Below are 19,826 nucleotides of genomic sequence, written 5' to 3'. Positions count from 1 at the left end.
CGGATGAGCCTACACCATGATGGACATTACTACATCTTTTCCTTTTCTTTATTTCTTTCTGTTTATATTGTTGTTGTTGTCATGATGACCAATGTCAGCCAAAGAAGGATGGGTTCCCCCCCTGAGTCTTGGTTCCTCTCAAGGTTTCTTCCTCATGCAAAAAAAACTAGGGAGTTTTTCCTTGCCACTGTCGCCCTTGGCTTGCTCACTGGGGCCTATGACTCGGCACTTGTAAAGCTGCTTTGTGACAACAACTGTTATAAAAAGCGCTATATAAATAAAATTTGATTGATTGATTGATTGAAACTGCCTCCGACATCTTCCACTACGTCATTCGTATCTATGGGCTACCAGAGGACGTTATATCAGATTGGAGAGTTCAATTCACCTCTCGCATCTGGACCAAATTCTGTAAACTGCTCAGAGTGACGGCCAGCCTAACTTTAGGATATCATCCCCAGTCAAACAGTGAGGTGGAGCATTACAATCAGGAATTGGGTCAGTTTTTGTGTCAGTACTACACATCGCAAAAGGACTGGCAAGAATATCTACCCTAGTCAGAGTATGCACGTAACTCCATAGTTCACTCCTTGACTAAACTCACTCCCTTTCAATGTGTCTACGACTATCAACCCCCTTTTTTCCCGTGGGATGAAACTCCTTCTGATATCTCTGCTCTAGAAGAGTGGCTGAAACATAGTGCCCATACCTGGGAACTAGTCCACGTACAGTTAAGATGTGCTCTACATACCCACCATATGAATGTTGATCGCCGTCATCTCCCAGCACTGATATATCACCCTGGCCAACGAGTGTGGCTCTCTACTAAAAATTTCAACCTGCGTTTGCCCAGCCGTAAACTCAGTCCCCGATACTTCGGGCCATTCAAAGTACTTAAAAGAGTCAATGCCGTCACTTATAAGCTCCTATTGCCCCCACTGTATCGCATTAATCCCACCCTTCACCTCTCTCTCCTTAAACCTGTTCATTTCAGCCCCATGTCTGCCTCCTCTGTTTCTGCCTTTCCCCCGGAGCTGTTGGACATCGATGGTCGGCCGGAGTACATCGTCAGAGAATTACTGGAATCCCGGACATTGATGGTCGGCCGGGGTACATCATCTGAGAATTACTGGAATTCCGGTGTCCACACGGTGGTCTCCAATACCTCGTTGATTGGGAGGGCTTTGGTCCGGAGGAGAGAGCCTGGGTGCCCGCGAGAGACATACTCTGTTCCTCGCTCATAATGGACTTTCACGCTGTCCATCCACATTTCCCTGCCCCCCGAAGCCGGGGACAACCACCTTCACACAAGGTTATAATAGTTAACAAAAATGAAAGAAAAAAGAAAACATTTTCGTTATCTGAAATAAATAATAACAGTAATTAAAAGAAAAAAAACAATAACTAACTCTAACTTAGAAAACTAACTAAATCATTCTGAAATTATAGATGCTGTTGGATACCCTTTGTTTTTGTGTTTGTGAATTTATTTCTAAGTCTTGTGGACTAATATGAAATCGATTTTTTCACTAGACTGTTGGCTGTTCAACAATTTGAACAAAAATGAAAAATCCAAAAATCCGTAAAGAGACACTCCATTGGGGGGGGTAATGTCAGGAATGTCACCTGATAGCCTAACTGGACACACCTGTCACTCCTTTCCCAGCTAAACTCATAGCAGTCATGGCCTGGTGGTAGGGAACTGGTCTTGTGACCGGAGGGTCGTGGGTTCGATTCCCAGACCTGAGGCCATGACTGAGGTGCCCTTGAGCAAGGCACCTAACCCCAACTGCTCCCCGGGTGCCGGGCTAGGGCTGCCCACCGCTCTGGGCACGTGTCCACCACGGCCCCCTAGTATACACTAGTGTGTGTGTGTGTGTGTGTGTTCTAACTGCACAGATGAGTAAAAAGCGGAGGACAGATTTTGATTGCGGTGAAAAATCACAATTGACAAAATATGGCACATTATACAACTCCATTCTACTTCCTAGTTGCGAAGTATTGCAAACTATTTTGTGTACCAAGCGTTACACTATTCTGTTTGCTCTCCTGTGTCTCGACCTCTGCTTGTTCCTTAGACCTCATCTCCTGCATAGCCCTCTGGTACTTTGCGGACTCTGCTACCTCATTACGACCCCAGACTGGATTGACTACTCCCAAATAGACAAGCGAGCTAACCCTCGCATACCAATTGCCAACTCTCATTCTGTTGTACGTTCGCCACCCCCACCCCCCGTCAACAAATTACGTTCGCCGCAGAGATGTCCACACCGTGCCGTCTTTTCATGTGTGTCGCTGTAACGCGGTGGGAGTCGGGGTCGGACACATTTGCGGTGAAGAGTGGACCGCTACCTTGGCGGAGCTAGTCTCCTTTAAAGAAACCGCGCCCACACGGAGAGTGCGCGACTTACGAGGCATACCAAACTCTAAACTGAAGCACGAATGAATGAATACAATGAACCACAGCGACTATGAAAGGAAAATACGTTTATGTAAATAAGAATTCTAAAATAATACAAGGTACAATGAAACACAGCAGAGACTAAAGTAAACAAGAGATACAAAACCACAACTACCAAAAACGCTAGACCACTAATACATAAACACGGGGGAAAACCATCGGGAACTTGAATACAAAACACAGAAGCTTAGACTAAATGACACGAAGACCGGCAGAGTAAGACAACGTAACAGATCACAAAGCAAACACCAGGATAAACTAAGAATGAACAGAGACTGCACGACTAGGAGTAACTAAAGCTGAAACATACAAGGAGACAAGACTAACCAATACAAATACTTACAAGGCTTTTAAACATGAAACTAGAGCTAACAATCAGACTAACAAGAACTAAACCACCAGGTAACAAACACACACAATAACCCACGACGAGAACACAGAAAACCAGGAACTAAATACCAGACAATAATGAAACAAACAAGAAACAGGTGAGAAGGCAAATAACGGCAGGATAATTACAAAGAAGGTGTGGCGGACAGGAGGAGGGCGGAGCCAAGCGTGACAGTCGCCAGGTTCGTTGTGCTACTAACGTATTTGATACCCCCACGGCATTGTTTGCAGATTGCGTGCATCTTGTCAAGTTGACCTCGCTTAAAAAACCCGAAATATTGCCACATGTATGATTTTTGTGTCTTTTTTGTGCATTAAATATCTCTTTGTCATTGCTAATGCTCTCGTTTCCCTCCATCTTTGTTGTGTACGTCTGCGTGCTTGCGTCAGTGCACCTGAAGACACGATGGTGCATTTATGTTGCCTCGAAAAAAAAGAAATCAATAAGAATAAAAAATATGTTAGAATAAGGAATAGATACTGGAAAACAAAACACCCGATTTAACCATGGTATTTGCCGATGCAAAAAGGCTAGAGGAGATGCATCGTAAATTCGCCCGCAAATTAAACCCGATGCACATTGAATCTACCAGTGCAGTCGAATTGCAAACATGTGTGCCGAATCACTGATGTGAATCGGTGAATCTCCCCATCCCTACTGTAGATGCATGCCCTGACTCTCTGGAAATATAAGCTAATGGATTATGATATGTATGATAATACAGGCCTGTAGCCAGTGGGGATCGAAGGGTTCATTCTATCTTTCCCTGTACACACATGCCCCTCAAGATTGGTAGGCTATTCAATGAATGAATTGTTAATCTCCGGTGAATTTACAGATGAACAAATAAGGACAGCAACAACAGACTCACAACTTATAACAGTGTTGCCAACTTTTATGCAATGAGCGTGAGACACACGCATTTGACTGTCTTCACACGCTCACACACCACACATCCGATTTCTCACGCTGAAAAAAAATCTAGTTTATTTACTAGTTACTAGTTCGCTCTGGCACCAACCACTGGCGATCGATCACTTTAGGCGCAGCATAGAGGAAACATATAAGACGTAACCCCCCGTCAACGTTTGACACACACACAGAGGCGGTATTTGCATAGAGGCGTGGCTAGGCAACTGCCTTGGGCCCCTCTCACTGTAACCCATTGTAGGGGCCCCCTGATTAAGCCAGGTTCACACTACATGACTTTTCAGTCATCAGGTTTTTGTGCAGTTCGCACTACATGACTGGTTGTGCTGTAATCGCGAGTCTTTCAGTTGTTGTGGCTTTCACACTACATGACTGATCGGCGACACGGGCTCACGAATTACACGACTGGGGAAACGCCGACTCATCTGGCTGCCGTCCAAAAACACGAGAACACGAAACGAAACTCTTGCGAGAACCAGCAACACCACATAGAAGACAATGTACAATAGAAAAACATGTACAAGTACTCCACATTTTCGTTATTATTATTATTATTTTTTTTACCTTTTAAACACTCCATAGTCCCAAGTTGCCAGAATTATTTCATCTCTCCGTTGCAGTGAACATAGATATAATCAATCGCACTATTTCTCAAGTGCTGTCACAATAACTTAAACACAGTGTTGTAGTAAAGTTGTAAGAACGGTGAGGATTTTGTGTGTTTGCTGCGTTACTGTTTTGAAAGCATTCTTGAAAGTTTTTTACATTCTTCAGATATATCTTCCGCGGTGCCGCGGTTCTCTCTCCGCGTTCCCATTGGCTGTAGCTAGACGCTGCTGTTGACTCAGTCGCCGACTGGGCTAGATATTAAACATGCTAGATATCTGCCGGTCGTCTGCGATGAGTCGGCGACCACTCGGCGAGCGTCTTTCAGCAGTTCACACTACACGACTGAGCGAGCGCCGAGTGATCGCCGATTTGCCTCCGACCACAGTTTCTGTCGGCGATCTACAAAAAACAGTCTGCTACTGAAAAACCAGCCTAAAATAATGTAGTGTGAACCTGAACTTATTTCTCGCCTATTAATGATGATGGGCCCCCTAGCTAAATTCGCCTTGAGCCCCCAAATTGCTAAGTCTGCCACTGCACACACACCACCACCACCCCCGCCCCCAAATCAAATCTCACTCCTAGTGATTTTGAAAAGTTGGCAACCTTGCTTATAATGAATAAAATATGTCTAAATTAAAAGGTTTGAAGTGTGCTCATGTATTTAGGGGGCATTGGAGTAGAGAGCCAAATGAAGTCCACTTTTGGGGGAAAAAGATCCCCCCCCATCACAATGCTGGCTACGGGCCTGTAAGAATGAGAACATGTTTGAGGGTGAGTAAATGTATCTGGCATGTTAAAGTAGGTTGTTTTCTGTCTTGAGGTCTCGTCTCAAAATCTCATCCACATTTTACATAAGCAGACAAACATTTCAAATGCATTAAGGTGGCTTTTATAATTCCTGTTGATTCGTATATCTTCCATTTCATTTTGTAAAACGTCCCATTTTTATCCGCAAACCTCCAAAATGTTCAAACAGCAACAATCCAGCAATATTGTCAGATCTACTTGTACATGCACAACACACACTAACACACCATCACCATGTAAAATGATACCTGCTCTGTGGTGGTCTTGACCATTGAAGGACAGAGAGAAAGGGGGCTAACTGTATGCAGAGAAACAGATCTCCAGAGAAACTACAATCTGTAATTGTAAAACTACAAAGTGGTCCTATGTGGTGCATGGAGTTGATAAGATAGACAATGAATGACAAGCAGGTATTCATAATAAACTGTTCGGTGAGTGTAAAGGAAACATGCTTGATGGCATACTACAGAACCTAATGTAGTTTCCTTGAAATGGCTGAAAGGGAACAGTGTTCTTTCAATAACTGAGACTGAGAATCGCATATAATTCTTCACATAATTACAAATAGCTATAGCTAAAACTCTCATCTCTCAACCCTTGAGTGGATATCATACTTTATCCAATGTCTGAAACTGTCTTATCAACACAATCTTCTCTCAATCCCTCAGAGGATGCCAGTTTTCTCTCAGTCCATGAGAGGATAACACAGTCTACATTGAATGCTGGATAACAATAAGTTAATATAGAGGATAACAAAATCTTCTTTGAGTCCCTGAGAGATGATACCTGTCTTCTCTCAATCCATGAGAGGATAACTGCTCTCACAGACACAAACAACTACAAACAGCCATAGCAATACAGTCATCTCTCAGTCCATGAGAGGATATCAGTCTTCTCCCAATCCCTAAGAGGATATCAGTTTTTACTCAGTTCAGAGCAGCTTTACTAATGGCCTTTCAAAATAGAAAAGTTCTTACTTTCTTCTTGAAAGTTTTTGTGTCATTAAGGACAGGGTGTTCAGGAGAGAATTCCAGAGTTTAAGGCCGTGGCTGCAAAAGGCCGGCTCTGAACACTTTAGAGGTTCCATCAGCATGTTTTTGTCAGCTGATCGGAACATCCTTGAGGGTGTGTGCCTTGTGATCCTGCTGCTAACACATAAGGGGGTAAGACGATGTTCATTCTTGAAAGCCAACAGACGTATTTCATTATGGACTCTATATGACAAGCAGCTAGTGTGATTCTTCAAGGATGGGTGTAATGTGATCTCTCATCTTTGCATGTGCTAGTAGTCTGTCCACTGCCATTTGAACCCTCTGTGGGCTTGAGATGGCACTGTTAGGGAGATCTGCAAGCAGTGCATTATAGTGCTCCAGATGTGTTGATACAAATGCATGGAGTAGTTTTTCACCATCAGTTGCTGTGAGCATCCAGCTGACCTTGGCTACATAACAAAGATGATAAAAATGCTGACATGGCATTTAAAGTTTAGGTCATAGTCAAATGCAACATCTAGGTTTTTGATATAGTGCTGGGCCTTAACTGATAGGGACTTCAGATAAAATACTTCATCAGTATTCTCACAACCATTCCTGAGGATGATAAATTCATTGTTGTCACTGAGTTACAGGAAATTAGGACACACCCAAGAGTTATATATTTTTGCCAGTTGGAAATCAGGTCAATGGAACCCTGGGGGTCAATGGTTTAAACTAACTATGTAAATAACATGTAGACAAAAAAATTAATTAAATCACAAAATCCTTGCTACTCAACTTGATTAAGGAAAGATTAAACCATTGAAAAGCTAGCGCTGTACACACAACATATAAAGAGCATGCAAAGCTAAGAAGTAGGAGGTCTTCTGTCACGACGTAGCCATGTCCTAGCCACAACCTAGCCCAGGCTTTTGACGCTAACTCACAACTATAACCACAAACCCAAATACTACTGAATGATTTTAAAGGTAACACCCATGGTCACACCACCATTACGCCTCTCCAGCCAGCTGTTCAAAGGTGCTTTTCTATTTCTATTCACACAATGTAAAAATGAGGCTAAATAAACGTGCACAAAGTTAGAGCCCCAAATCTACTTACCCTCTGAGTCCTGAAGACTGTTAAAACACTCAGAGCCATAGCTAACTGAAGGACCTAGTCATAACCGTTCCAGTGCCAAGGGCGACTTGAGGAGTTGCCAGTTAAATGCTAGTGTCTGCAAAAACATTGCAGTACTTATAAAAAAAATACTGTTTATGTCCAATAAAAATGCTATAACTGAGCCCCAAAATAAGGTGGGAAATATTGATTTCGCTTCATGTTTATTGGTCAGTAGTATCTGATCATATAAAATACAATTTGACATATTTCGTTATGGAGATTAGAAATGGTGAGTTTTTGAACTGGGACAGCCAAAGCGAGGAAGTTTTTTGGCTATCATAAAGAATGTTTAGAGGGGGTTGTGGGAAGGTTTGGAAGGGACACAGCTAATGCAGTAACCCTGATGATTTCTTTTATCATTGTTATTTCCTGACATTATTGAGCTAGGGATAAATTAAAACAGTCAGCATGTAAATGCAATTTGAGCACTTCATCTAGTACCAAACACTCCCCTGAGGGAACTGAAGTCCAAATTCAAATCTCTTTGAAGTTGCAGAAGAAACCAAGAGTTAATTTGAATTTATCCAGCCACCCATTGAAACAGTTTTTTCTTGAGTTATGTCCCACAATTGGTAGCAGCTGATAAGCTTACACTTATGTGTAATGTGTTGATAGTAGGGAGTGGTCACCTGGATTGCGATGCATTTTTTAAAGATACCCCCCCCCCATTTCCCAACCAAGCACTATGCAATTTCACAGAGTCATGGAAGGGTTTTTATGCAGAATATTCCAATAAAGTGCCAGTTTGAAGAACTTTGTTCTTAGAGATCACAAAAGTGACAGTATGCAACTGATGGAGGACACCATTTGACAGGAGTGTGAGGGTTGGGCATTCTGCATGAAAGGGGATTCTTGGCTATTCCTGACTACTGGTGAAGAAACATGTTAAAATGTTGTTAATAATATTTCCTAAACTGTTCATGAGCCTGTACAAAGAACATAAAAGCTTGTCTGAGAGCGCACGCTGGAGCATGCCTTGACAGGTGAAGAATCTGAAGACCCACTGACTTCTGTGAAAATGCACTATTCTCTGACAGGAGTTGTGATAGTTTTGTCCACAGAACACCAAACCTCCATGGGACGAACAAGGGAGGTCCAATAGCCTTCATGGTTATGAAGAAGAAGCCTTTGTGTGTGGACTTTAATGTGTACATGGGTGGAGGGGACAGTTATATTACTGTTTCTACCACTTAAAAGACATTTTGATGAATGCCTTCATTGTCAAGTGTGTGTGTCAACTCATTGGATGCAGTAGATTTCAGTAAGTGAGGCTTCTTGAGAGAAAGAGGACAATAGAAGAACAGCATGGCTGTTGTGTCTGAACATTTGATGGGATGAAACGCCCATGGCCAGAATTCTGCATCAGAGCCAGATATCACTGAGAAGTGGAAGGAACCAAATGCCCTTGTCTGTAGGACTTGCCCAGATAAACCTGTCTCGTGCCCGGTCACATGTTTTGAACTCTACCACAGCAATCTAAGCAGAAGCTAAATAAATGTTTTTATTTGATTTTTGTGTGTCTTCCTATAGATTGCTTTATGTTGCACATATCAATTTCTGTCTCGTCTGCTCCTACACAGAGAGAAATTTCCCCCCACTTCATCTTTCTCTCTCTCTTTTTCATGCACACTTACACACAGTGAAGATTTTTTTCTTGATAATGCGTTCTTTGTCATCAGTGATTTATTTTTAAAACAGTTAATTTTTCATTTACAGAGACTTAATGTTCTATTTAGCATTAGGTTTAGAAATCTATTCAGGTTTCATTTATTGTTCATTTTTACATATGTTCATGTAACAGCAAGGGTGAGGCGGAACGATGAGGCGAGCTGCTTGAACACACACACACATATATATATGAAACTTACAGCGCTGACAGCACACATTAAACATTCATCGATACCATACGACTCAGACAAAGACGAGCGTGGGACACTGTGTAAACGCACATTAAATAAACGAACTAATCGAGACCCGAGTGATGACAAGACGAACCACAGGTGAGACAGATGAACACACTCACATCAAACCACACCCCAGGAAATACACATGAGGACATAACTAGACGCAGAATACACGAACACATGCGCAAAGGGAGAGGCCCGGGCCTGTATCGTGACAGTTCATTTTTACGTATTCATAAAAACCACACAAGGTTCTATTTTTTACTTTTATTTTTATTGCTTATTTAAAAAATAAATCTATACAAAGGACCTGATGTGACGGTGGGGTCGTAGCGAAGGATGAGACACGGATCCCTCTGACTTGACAGACGTCACTTTTATTTTAGCGCTTAACGCGCACGAAAAACACAGATATAGCGCAATAGCGCACGTAGACACTCGGCATACACTCACAACGTGTAGACTTAGACAACGACGAGCACAGGACACTGCGCGAGCGCACATTAAATAGACAAACCACATTAGCCCCACGTGATTACGAGACGATTCACAGGTGAGACACATTATTCACACGACATAGCCATCACCACGGAATTCCATTGACGCAGACAAAGCACGTGGACTATGTATACACACGCCCAAAAGGGAGGGGCCGGGTTCCTCAACGTGACACCTGAAACACAAAGTAAAGGTTAGTTTGTATGTAAACCTGTTATAGCAGTTTTAATGCCCCAATAAATATACATACATATAAATATATATACATACACATGTCCAGACATATAATGCACCCAGTCAATAACAATTAGGCCTGGGCTAATAATGTTTCTTGCACTCTGTAAAGGTCTTGTCACGTCCAGCCCCTCCCTCCTCCCTGGTCCCGCCTAGCTCCCCGTTCCCATTCGTTCCTCCCTCTGTCTGTCACGCCCCCCTCGTTAGTGCCCATACACCTGAGTCTCGTTTCACCGTCTTGTGTCTGTGTATAAAGAACCCCGAGTGTTTCAATCCCTTGTCGGTCATTCCCTGTACGTGAGTCCCTCGCTGTTCCTCTGTTTTGCCTTTGGTCCGTTCATGCTATTGTCTTTGTGTATATGTCCCTCGTTTTTCCTTTGCCCTGCTTCATAGTCTGGTTATGTTATAGTTATTGTTCTCCCTCTCTGCTTCGTTCTTAGCCTTCGTTTGTTTTGTTTTCCCATGTTCAGCGCGTATGTTTTCCTTGTGCATACCCCTAGTCTTCTGTAATCTTTTGTACTTCCGTGTCTCATTGTTTGCTTAGTTTAAGTTTACGGTTGTGTTATCCCTGTATCATTTGTTCTTCCCCTCCGTATGCTTACATAGTTCTCAGGTTGTTATGGTCTATACATTCACGTTTCCCTGTTGGTTAGCTTACCTGTTTAGTTGGTGTCCTCTCCCTGTTGTTTAGTATTGTCCCTCTGCCCTCTGTGTTATATTTGTGTTTGTTACTTTCCCATTAAACCCCCCTGAATATTGCACTTGCGTCACTCCTGCTACCTCCTGCCCCTGTGAAACGTTACAGGTCTATACATGCTGAATAAGCCACACACCTAATCTTAACTCTTACAAGGGGTTAATGAAGTTTATTTGCTTAGTAAATGTTTATTTTTGTTTTTCCTGGACACATTGTGCATCCTGTTCTTAAGAGCCAGAGCTTCATTCCTGTCCAGGTTTTTCGCTGCTCTATAGAGTCTGGTCCATGGGCTAGTCCAGGTTTGCCACCCAGCAACTTCATCATCATCCTGTGAGTAGAAAAGAGCCTACAGCCTACAACTCCTTTTGTACTGTGCTTGTGTTGTTCATTATTTGCTGTTTGAAAATTTCTTTATTACATACTGTGTTTCAGATTTTCAGTCTCAATGTTGCACAGGCCTTGGTTTTTGAGGTTTCTACACAGTATCGTAACTGTTCCCAGGACTGCATTTGTCTGGACAGAGACCTGATGTTGTTCCCAGGATTTGCTGGAGCAATTCTCCCAGTTTGGGCCAGAAATGACCAATTCCATCTAACCACCAGCCGATAACAACTGTAGTGGAGAAAGCAAAAGATTTTCCACTCCCCTTGCTCTGAGGGCCTACAGGCCATAATCACAGGAAGCGCATCCATCATATAGTTTACTCATTAACCATGTCTGGTCCCTTAAAGTGTCCTGCAAAAGAGGTGAAGATCACAAAGAAAGGTTCTCTTTCAGCAACCTTATGCTGAGAGACCCCAGGAAGGACCGCTACCCATATATTTGAGGAACCAAAATTATCTGGTCTTTCCATAGCTGCCCCTCCAGCCGCTTTCTCCCCCATCTGAAATTCATTGATACTCACCTCCAAGGAGTCAAACATTTCAGAGATTCTTAGAACTTTATGTTCCAAGACAGACACTGGATTATAATCCAGCCTAAATAAAGTAACTTTACAAGACTAGTCTAGGGATACCAAACTTGCCATCGTCCCAACAAGGGGAAAGACCCCTATCATGGATGGAAAGTTTAAGGCTCTCTGATCTTATTCAACTTATTCAAGTCCTGTGTCTATTTTATTCACTCTGTTAAATTAAAGTTTATTCTGTTCGGTCGACAACTATTGATTTTAGTTTAACCTTCAGTGTAGTCCTCGGCAAGATAACAAATATAGACAAAAGTCTGATTGAGCACCTGCGAGCCACCTCTGTGATATGCTGTGAAGACCTCAATAACTAAAGATGTTTGGAGCAGCCAAAACTAGGCCGGCTCAGTGAACGTCTCAAAGCTGAACGTGAGAAAGGCACACGTGCCGTCTATGCGCCAATGGTTTGGTATGGTTAGTGCTCTTCATTAGCCTCTGTTGGGGTTCTGCACTCCTTCTAATTTGTTCCTGAAGCCCTCATTTCCTCCTTGGTCCTGTGTTGTTTAGAGAAGGTTTCCTTTAGCTATATAATCCATTCATAGTCATATAATACTCAATTGTTGTTTTGTTTCTGTGATACGCGGTGCAGGACGAGGCACAGAATCCTTGTGGCATTCACAGTCACTTTTATTTATTATATATAAAGCACAGACAGCGCACATGGAACACGTAAACAAAAGACGTGTCAGACTCAAAAAAAGACGAGCATGGGACACCGCACGAACGCACATTAAATAGACAAACCACATAAGCCCAGAGTGATGACGAGACGAGCCACAGGTGATTCGAATGAACACATTAAGACGCATCCACAACCACGAAGATCCACAGACACAGACGTCTAGCCATAGACGACATAAACACACGCCCAAAGGGGAGGGGTCAGGGGCTGTACCATGACAGAGCCCCCCACCAAGGGCACTACCCGTCCCGGGGTGCCAACAGAACTGAATGCCCTGAACCCACACCGATGGGCGGATCCGGTGCCCTCAGTCCTGCATCTGGAAGATGACCGCCCTCGGTGGAGAGTCCGCCAAGAACAGCCTAGAACACCCTCCCTGGGAAGACAAAACATGTTAGATACACACAACGTGACATTCATGAACACACAGTCAGGAACATGTATAAACAGAGGCACAAAAGGGATAAAGGGATTCGGGAGAAACACAGGGATAGATACAAACACTGGCACAGACACACACGTAAATGGAGTCAGGCTTTGCGCACTGTGTCCAAAGACACAGTGGCTCAAGGGTGTTAATTATTTTAAATAAAATACACACTGGCTATACAGAAGTTCACCTCTGACCACATGACTTTGCAGTATTACAGCAGTATTATGTCTAAATATCTAGTTAGGACAAAACTAGAGTGCTCAATGAACACTGTTATAGTCACTGTATAGTTGAAGTTATAGTCACTGTAACTCCCGAATATCATCTGTAGTGTCTTTATGCGTGTGCAAACAAGGGGAGTCGGAATTTGGCACAACACGTGTTGGTTTGAAAACATTTCTCCGTCGTGCCTGTTGCTTGCATGTGCTAAATGAAATTGAGCACTTTCTTCTTTGATTTACAACTTTGTCCTACCACCTGATTCACTTTCTTCTCCGCCCTCTGACGGGAGAAGAAAAATCTACAGAAAAGCTGCAGCCCATTATAAACCACATGGTTCAAATTGTGGGGTGAAAAAGTAGTGGCTTATCCTCTGGAAAATACGGTAATCGCGCGCAAAAATCCAGCGCACACCCCCCATCCCCCAACCCCCATTTATTTAACTGTTCCTCTCATGTACACAGCGATCGTAATGGAAATGTTTTTTCCATGTTTTTTTTGCAATTGAAACAATTCAATTTTATAGATAAATAAATAAATAAATGGCGGTAATGAGCTCAACAACGCGGTAAGCATTACATAATCGCAGTGTTGCGGTAATGCAGTTATTGTCACAGCCCTATTCACCACCCGCACGCCAGATCATCGGTTGTATTGAGGTCTCTGCATGGTCCATCGCGCTCCCCTCGGAGTGCGGAACTTCACCCTATAATATATATATATATATATATATATATATATATATATATTCACACAAAATTAAAGTGGAAAAACACACCACAGGCTGATCCAACTTTGATGCAATGTCCTTAAAACAAGTCAAAATGAGGCTCAGTAATGTGTGTGGCCTCCACGTGCCTGTATGACCTCCCTACAATGCCTGGGCATGCTCCTGATGAGGTGGCGGATGGTCTCCTGAGGGATCTCCTCCCAGACCTGGACTAAAGCATCCGCCAACTCCTGGACAGTCTGTGGTGCAACGTGACGTTGGTGGATGGAGCGAGACATGATGTCCCAGATGTGCTCAACTGGATTCAGGTCTGGGGAACGGGCGAGCCAGTCCATAGCTTCAATGCCTTCATCTTGCAGGAACTGCTGACACACTCCAGCCACATAAGGTCTAGCATTGTCCTGCATTAGGAGGAACCCAGGGCCAACCGCACCAGCATATGGTTTCACAAGGGGTCTGAGGATCTCATCTCGGTACCTAATGGCAGTCAGGCTACCTCTGGTGAGCACATGGAGGGCTGTGCGGCCCTCCAAAGAAATGCCACCCCACACCATTACTGACCCACTGCCAAACCGGTCATGCTGAAGGATGTTGCAGGCAGCAGATCGCTCTCCACGGCGTCTCCAGACTCTGTCACGTCTGTCACATGTGCTCAGTGTGAACCTGCTTTCATCTGTGAAGAGCACAAGGCGCCAGTGGCGAATTTGCCAATACTGGTGTTCTCTGGCAAATGCCAAGCGTCCTGCACGGTGTTGGGCTGTGAGCACAACCCCCATCTGTGGACGTCAGGCTCTCATACCACCCTCATGGAGTCGGTTTCTAACCGTTTGTGCAGACACATGCACATTTGTGGCCTGCTGGAGGTCATTTTGCAGGGCTCTGGCAGTGCTCCTCCTGTTCCTTCTTGCACAAAGGCGGAGGTAGCAGTCCTGCTGCTGGGTTGTTGCCCTCCTACGGCCTCCTCCACGTCTCCTGGTGTACTGGCCTGTCTCCTGGTAGCGCCTCCAGCCTCTGGACACTATGCTGACAGACATAGCAAACCTTCTTGCCACAGCTTGCATTGATGAACTATCCTGGATGAGCTGCACTACCTGAGCCACTTGTGTAGGTTGTAGAGTCCATTTCATGCTACAACGAGTGTGAAAGGACCACCAACATTCAAAAGTGACCAAAACATCAGCCAGAAAGCATAGGTACTGAGAAGTGGTCTGTGGTCCCCACCTGCAGAACCACTCCTTTATATTGTGTTGTCTAAGTGTTCCCTTTATTTTTTGAGCAGTGTATATATATATATATATATATATATATATATATATATATATATATACATACTGTACTTCCCGGACTATAAGCGGCTACTTTTTTCCCCACAATTTGAACCATGCGGCTTATAAAGAGGTTCGGCTTTTCTGTAGATTTTTCTTCACCCGTCAGGTGGCGGAGCAGAAAGTTAATCAGGTAGTAGGTCAGAGTTGTAGATCAAAGAAGAAAGTGCTCATTTTCATTTAGCACATGCAAGCAGCAGGCACGATAGAGAATTTCTTTCAAACCAACATGTGCCAAATTCCGACTCCCCGGCAGAATCCGACTTCCCTCGTTTGCACACGCATGAAGATGCTACAGATTATATTCGGGAGTTACAGTGATTATAACTTAGTTCATTGAGCACTCTAGTTTTGTCCTAACTAGACATAGTACTGCTGTAATACTGCTGTAAAACTTCGGTATAGCCGGTGTGTATTTTATTTAAAATAATTAACAATCCAGAGTGAAAACATTCTTTATATTGAGCCATTCCTTGGTAGTTTTGCTGGAATGTTTTGGGTCCCAGCTTCAACTACCTGACACATGGCAGGAGATTCTGGTCAAGAATTTGCTGATAGGCCTGGGAATTGATGGTTCCCTGGAAAATATGCAGTTGTTCAGGTCCAGAGGCAGTAAAGCAGGCCGAGACCTTTGAACCACCATGAACCACTATTTGAAACACCATGCTCTACTGTTGGGAGGAGATTCTTTTCTTTATATGCAGCGTGGACTTTTCTTCAAACAAGGCACCTGTGATTGTGGCCAAATCATAAAATTTTGTTCTTACCTGTCCAGAGAATAGACTTCCAGAAAGCCTCTGGTTTGTCCAAGTGTTCTCTGGCAAAGTTTAAATTGGCAACTTTGTTAAACAGGCAACTCTCCCATGAATTCCATGTATATTGATTTTTCGCCTGATTGTAGATATATGTATATTTATTCCAGATGCTGCCAGAAAGCTCTGCAACTCTCTGAAGATGATGTATGGACAGAGGTGGGTAGAGTATTCAACAATTTTACTCAAGTAAAAGTACAGTTACTTGAACCAAATGTTACTCAAGTAAAAGTAAAAGTATGCATCCCAAAAATTTACTTGAGTAAAAGTAAAAAAGTACTTTGATTAAAAGCTACTCAAGTAGTGAGTGAATGCATGAGTACTGTCTCATGTCAGTAAATTACATCATGGGAAATTGAATTATGGGAAACAATGACTTTTAATGATAAAAATGATGTATTATAAATAAATATTATATATATAAATTATTTATTATAAATAATATGTATTTTTGTTTGTTCCTAATTATTAGGCCTGTGTAACTTTAATGTGTTCCACAAAGGCACTAACTGATGAGACTGTCAGCCAATACGTGTAGCTACAACTTGACACCAACTGAATCAATTTGTAGCAGACTTAATCATCCTATATTGCTAGTGTGTACAATCAGTGTGAGAACTGGTTTTTAGTATTGCACTGCGTTACATTTAATAATTACATCATACAAACGTTATCGCATCGTGTTTCCTCATATTTGATGTTAAGTTCTTGTACATGTGCTGAAATGTCCACACGTTTGCAGACACAATTGGCAGTGCCAAGGCTTCATTTGATTGGTCACTCATACTCAGGTGACGAGACGTTGGTCAGTCTTCTCACTGAAAAGACAAAACGAAAGTAACGGTAGCGCGCGGCGCAAATCCGATTGTAACGGAGTAAAAGTCGCGTTTTTCTCACCACATATGTACTCAAGTAAAAGTAGAAGTCTTTCATATTAAAACTACTCCTACAAGTACATTTTTGTCCAAAAAACTACTTGAGTAAATGTAACGGAGTAAATGTAACGCGTTCCTACCCACCTCTGTGTATGGATTGGCCTTTACCTTAATTATTGCTTTAGGTGCTTCTTGGTGTAAGTTTTGATGCCGTCCACTTTTGGGCAGAGTTGCTGTGATGCTGAGTGCCCTCCATTTATAAATGACGTGTCTTTGATCTGGAATCTTTCGCCAGACTGATGGGCTGTCACCACCTTCTTCCTGATGTCCTTAGATGTCTTCTTTCCTCTCTGCATTCTTGACCTGTGTACTTTATGTCTTGGCGCGACAGTGGTGTAGTTGGTGTCCTCTACCTTTTCATCAGTGTAGCTCAAATCGTTTTACAAGGATGTCTCACAAGGAGTGCAAAAATGATAAGGAAGCAATCATGCCAATTTCAGGCAAAATGGAGCATTTAATGAATAAAGTGCACAACTATGACATAATCCAAATCAATGATACAATAACCAGCAATCAACTGGTACAAAGACATGACATGTATAGATAGACAATCAACCCTCAGGTGTTGGGTACCCTAATGGGCCCCGCCCACCTAAAGGACAAACACAAAGCAACAGGACAACAAGAAATACTGCCGCTGCAGATAGAGGTGCCCGGAAGGGGGCCTCCGTACCATGCCAACACATTTCCCTCAAAACAAAAGAATGGAACTGATTACCATAAATCTGACATACATATACAAAAATTGGAAATTTAAAAAATAGGGTGTGACCGAAGGCAAAGGAGCACAAAAAGGTGAGTCAATTTATATAATTTAGGGGGACACATACATTCTGGCCAGACAAATAACCAAAAGCCCCCTAACACATGGCAACATGGCCACTTTTAACAGCATGGGTGAAACCATACACATTTCACCAAATACATTCCCCTTCAACAAAGACTAACAGAACACTTATAGCTCAATAAAACCATTTCCCATCTCACATCCCATTCCCAACAACAGGCATAAAGACAAGGAAGTTACATATATTTCACATAGCTCTCTGAATACCTATGGTTTACCCCCTAGAAAGGTTCCAGATACTCTAGCCCACATTTCCCAGAATTCCAAGCAGGTCTATAAAGACAGGTTCAGTAATCCCGCACTCCCTCTTAAGCACCCCCACTGATCCACGCTGTAGACATGGTTCCTGGGGAACAAACACAGAAGGCAGCAAAACAGATCTGGGTAAGCTCAATAAAATGCTACCACTGTCCCTACCTATGGTCTGACTCTTCTTGCTGGTGTGCCCTCCTAGCATAGAAAAGTTGGCATTGGCACAAGGTATGAACAGTGTTACACATATTCTAAAGAGTGCTACAAAAGAGCTACCTACATCCTATAAGTGTATGGTATCACAACCACAGAAAATCTATATAAAAAAATATATACCATCTTTACTATCTGGTTCATTCCTCATAGTTTACAACTGTTTACAAATGCACCCATCCACCATAAAATTTGTAAAAAAAATTCTCCAAGAATGGGTTAGAAAAACAGATTCATAAATTCCTTTGTTAGAAATGTATTTTGATGCTCAACTATCTTGGAATTTGTCAAACTGGCTAAACTTCTCCTTTATTTTCTTTGATCTCTATTGGGGCTCCAAGACGTTGAGATTTCTGGTAATCTGAGATGTTGATGCTGTCGTCCACTGTGTCATGGCATCACTCTAGTTGTGACAATGACTTGACTGGAAAGCAATTTCTCAGTGAGCCCTCATGCCTGTGGTCACCTCTGAACCCCTCCCTTTAGTTATGCTGCTATAGATTAGCCTGCCGGAGCCACATGCTGATCACTGGCACGCGAGCTATGTACATTTAAATCAATGGTGGTTTAAATTGATGTCCACTCAGTCTGTATTGTCTATCTTTTTGCATGCTTCTACCCAAGACGATTGGATAGAAGCACCTGGGAGATGGTCTGGCTTGCCAGTGGATGTACTGATGCCGAGGTTGGATGTGCCATTGACACAAGAGGTCGTGCTGATAACTCCTACCTGAGGCCCACCACCTGCTCCGAAGGGACTGCGACTACTTGGCCGGGGAACAAGAACATTAGAAGAACATTAGAAGGGTAGAACTGTAGAACCACCCTGCGACCACCCTGGGCTAACGGGCCACCCAATGGAGGATGGGTTCTCTTGAGTCTTGGTCCTCCCGGGGTTTCTTCCTAATCCCCACCCCATAGGGAGTTTTTCCTCGCCACTGTCGCCTTTGGCTTGCTCATTAGGGATCTGGACCCATACGATTGTAAAGCTGCTTTGTGACAACGTGTGTTGTGAAAAGCACTATATAAATAACTGACTTTAACTACCTTTGACCTCTACTGGCATTTGAATATGTATCATGTATTTGCATGTGCATCTGTATCATGTCTTTGTTCGTCATTGTCTGAACCCAGTCCCTTTTGTTCCGTACATCTTTGTTAAATTAATCTTTTCTCAAATTTTACTCTCCGTATTGGCATCCTGCCTAGTCCTCACCAATACACATATGTAATGCATCAGAAATAGAAAATGTTCCAAAAGATTCACAAGTGGATTTGATGTAAAGTATGAACAGCCAAGTTATTTTCATATGGTTGATGTGTTCAAATAAATGGACCAAACCAAGGGCAGAATCAAATCAAAGTTAATCTCTCATCAGTTTTTGCATCCCTTTTTATGTCCATTTAAGGATGTAAAAAGGGATGTGCTTCTAATTTGCATGATCAAGGCTACACAGTCTCACCCTTAATGTCTGGTGTGAGCGTGAATATCCATAGGACTTTGAAATGAATGCATATTGTCCTGTGAGCCAACAAACACTCTACAGGTACAGCTACAGGTCGCTTTCTACAATGACTTCTTGTCACATTACAGCCCCGGACCCCGGTGTTTACGTAGTCCACGTCCATGTATGTACATGTGGGGGTGTGGTTGCGTGTGTGTTCACCCGTGTCATTAGTCAAACATGTTTCACGTGGTGCTCATTAGTTGAAATGTATTGTGT

General features: G+C 42.8%; 1 long non-coding RNA gene across 1 annotated transcript; it reads left to right on the top strand.

Annotated features, from left to right (window-relative positions):
• Positions 1–10,333: 10,333 nt before the first annotated feature.
• LOC143509732 (uncharacterized) lies at positions 10,334–11,750 on the top strand. The gene is made up of 2 exons (XR_013129754.1): positions 10,334–11,020; positions 11,123–11,750. It is a non-coding gene; the product is annotated as an uncharacterized LOC143509732 (long non-coding RNA).
• The last annotated feature ends 8,076 nt before the right edge of the window (positions 11,751–19,826 follow it).

The sequence above is a fragment of the Brachyhypopomus gauderio genome, chromosome 3 (genome assembly GCF_052324685.1).
Source record: "Brachyhypopomus gauderio isolate BG-103 chromosome 3, BGAUD_0.2, whole genome shotgun sequence".
NCBI lineage: Eukaryota > Metazoa > Chordata > Actinopteri > Gymnotiformes > Hypopomidae > Brachyhypopomus > Brachyhypopomus gauderio.
The sequence above is the reverse complement of the archived record's forward strand: the minus strand, read 5'-3'. Positions and strand labels throughout refer to the sequence as shown.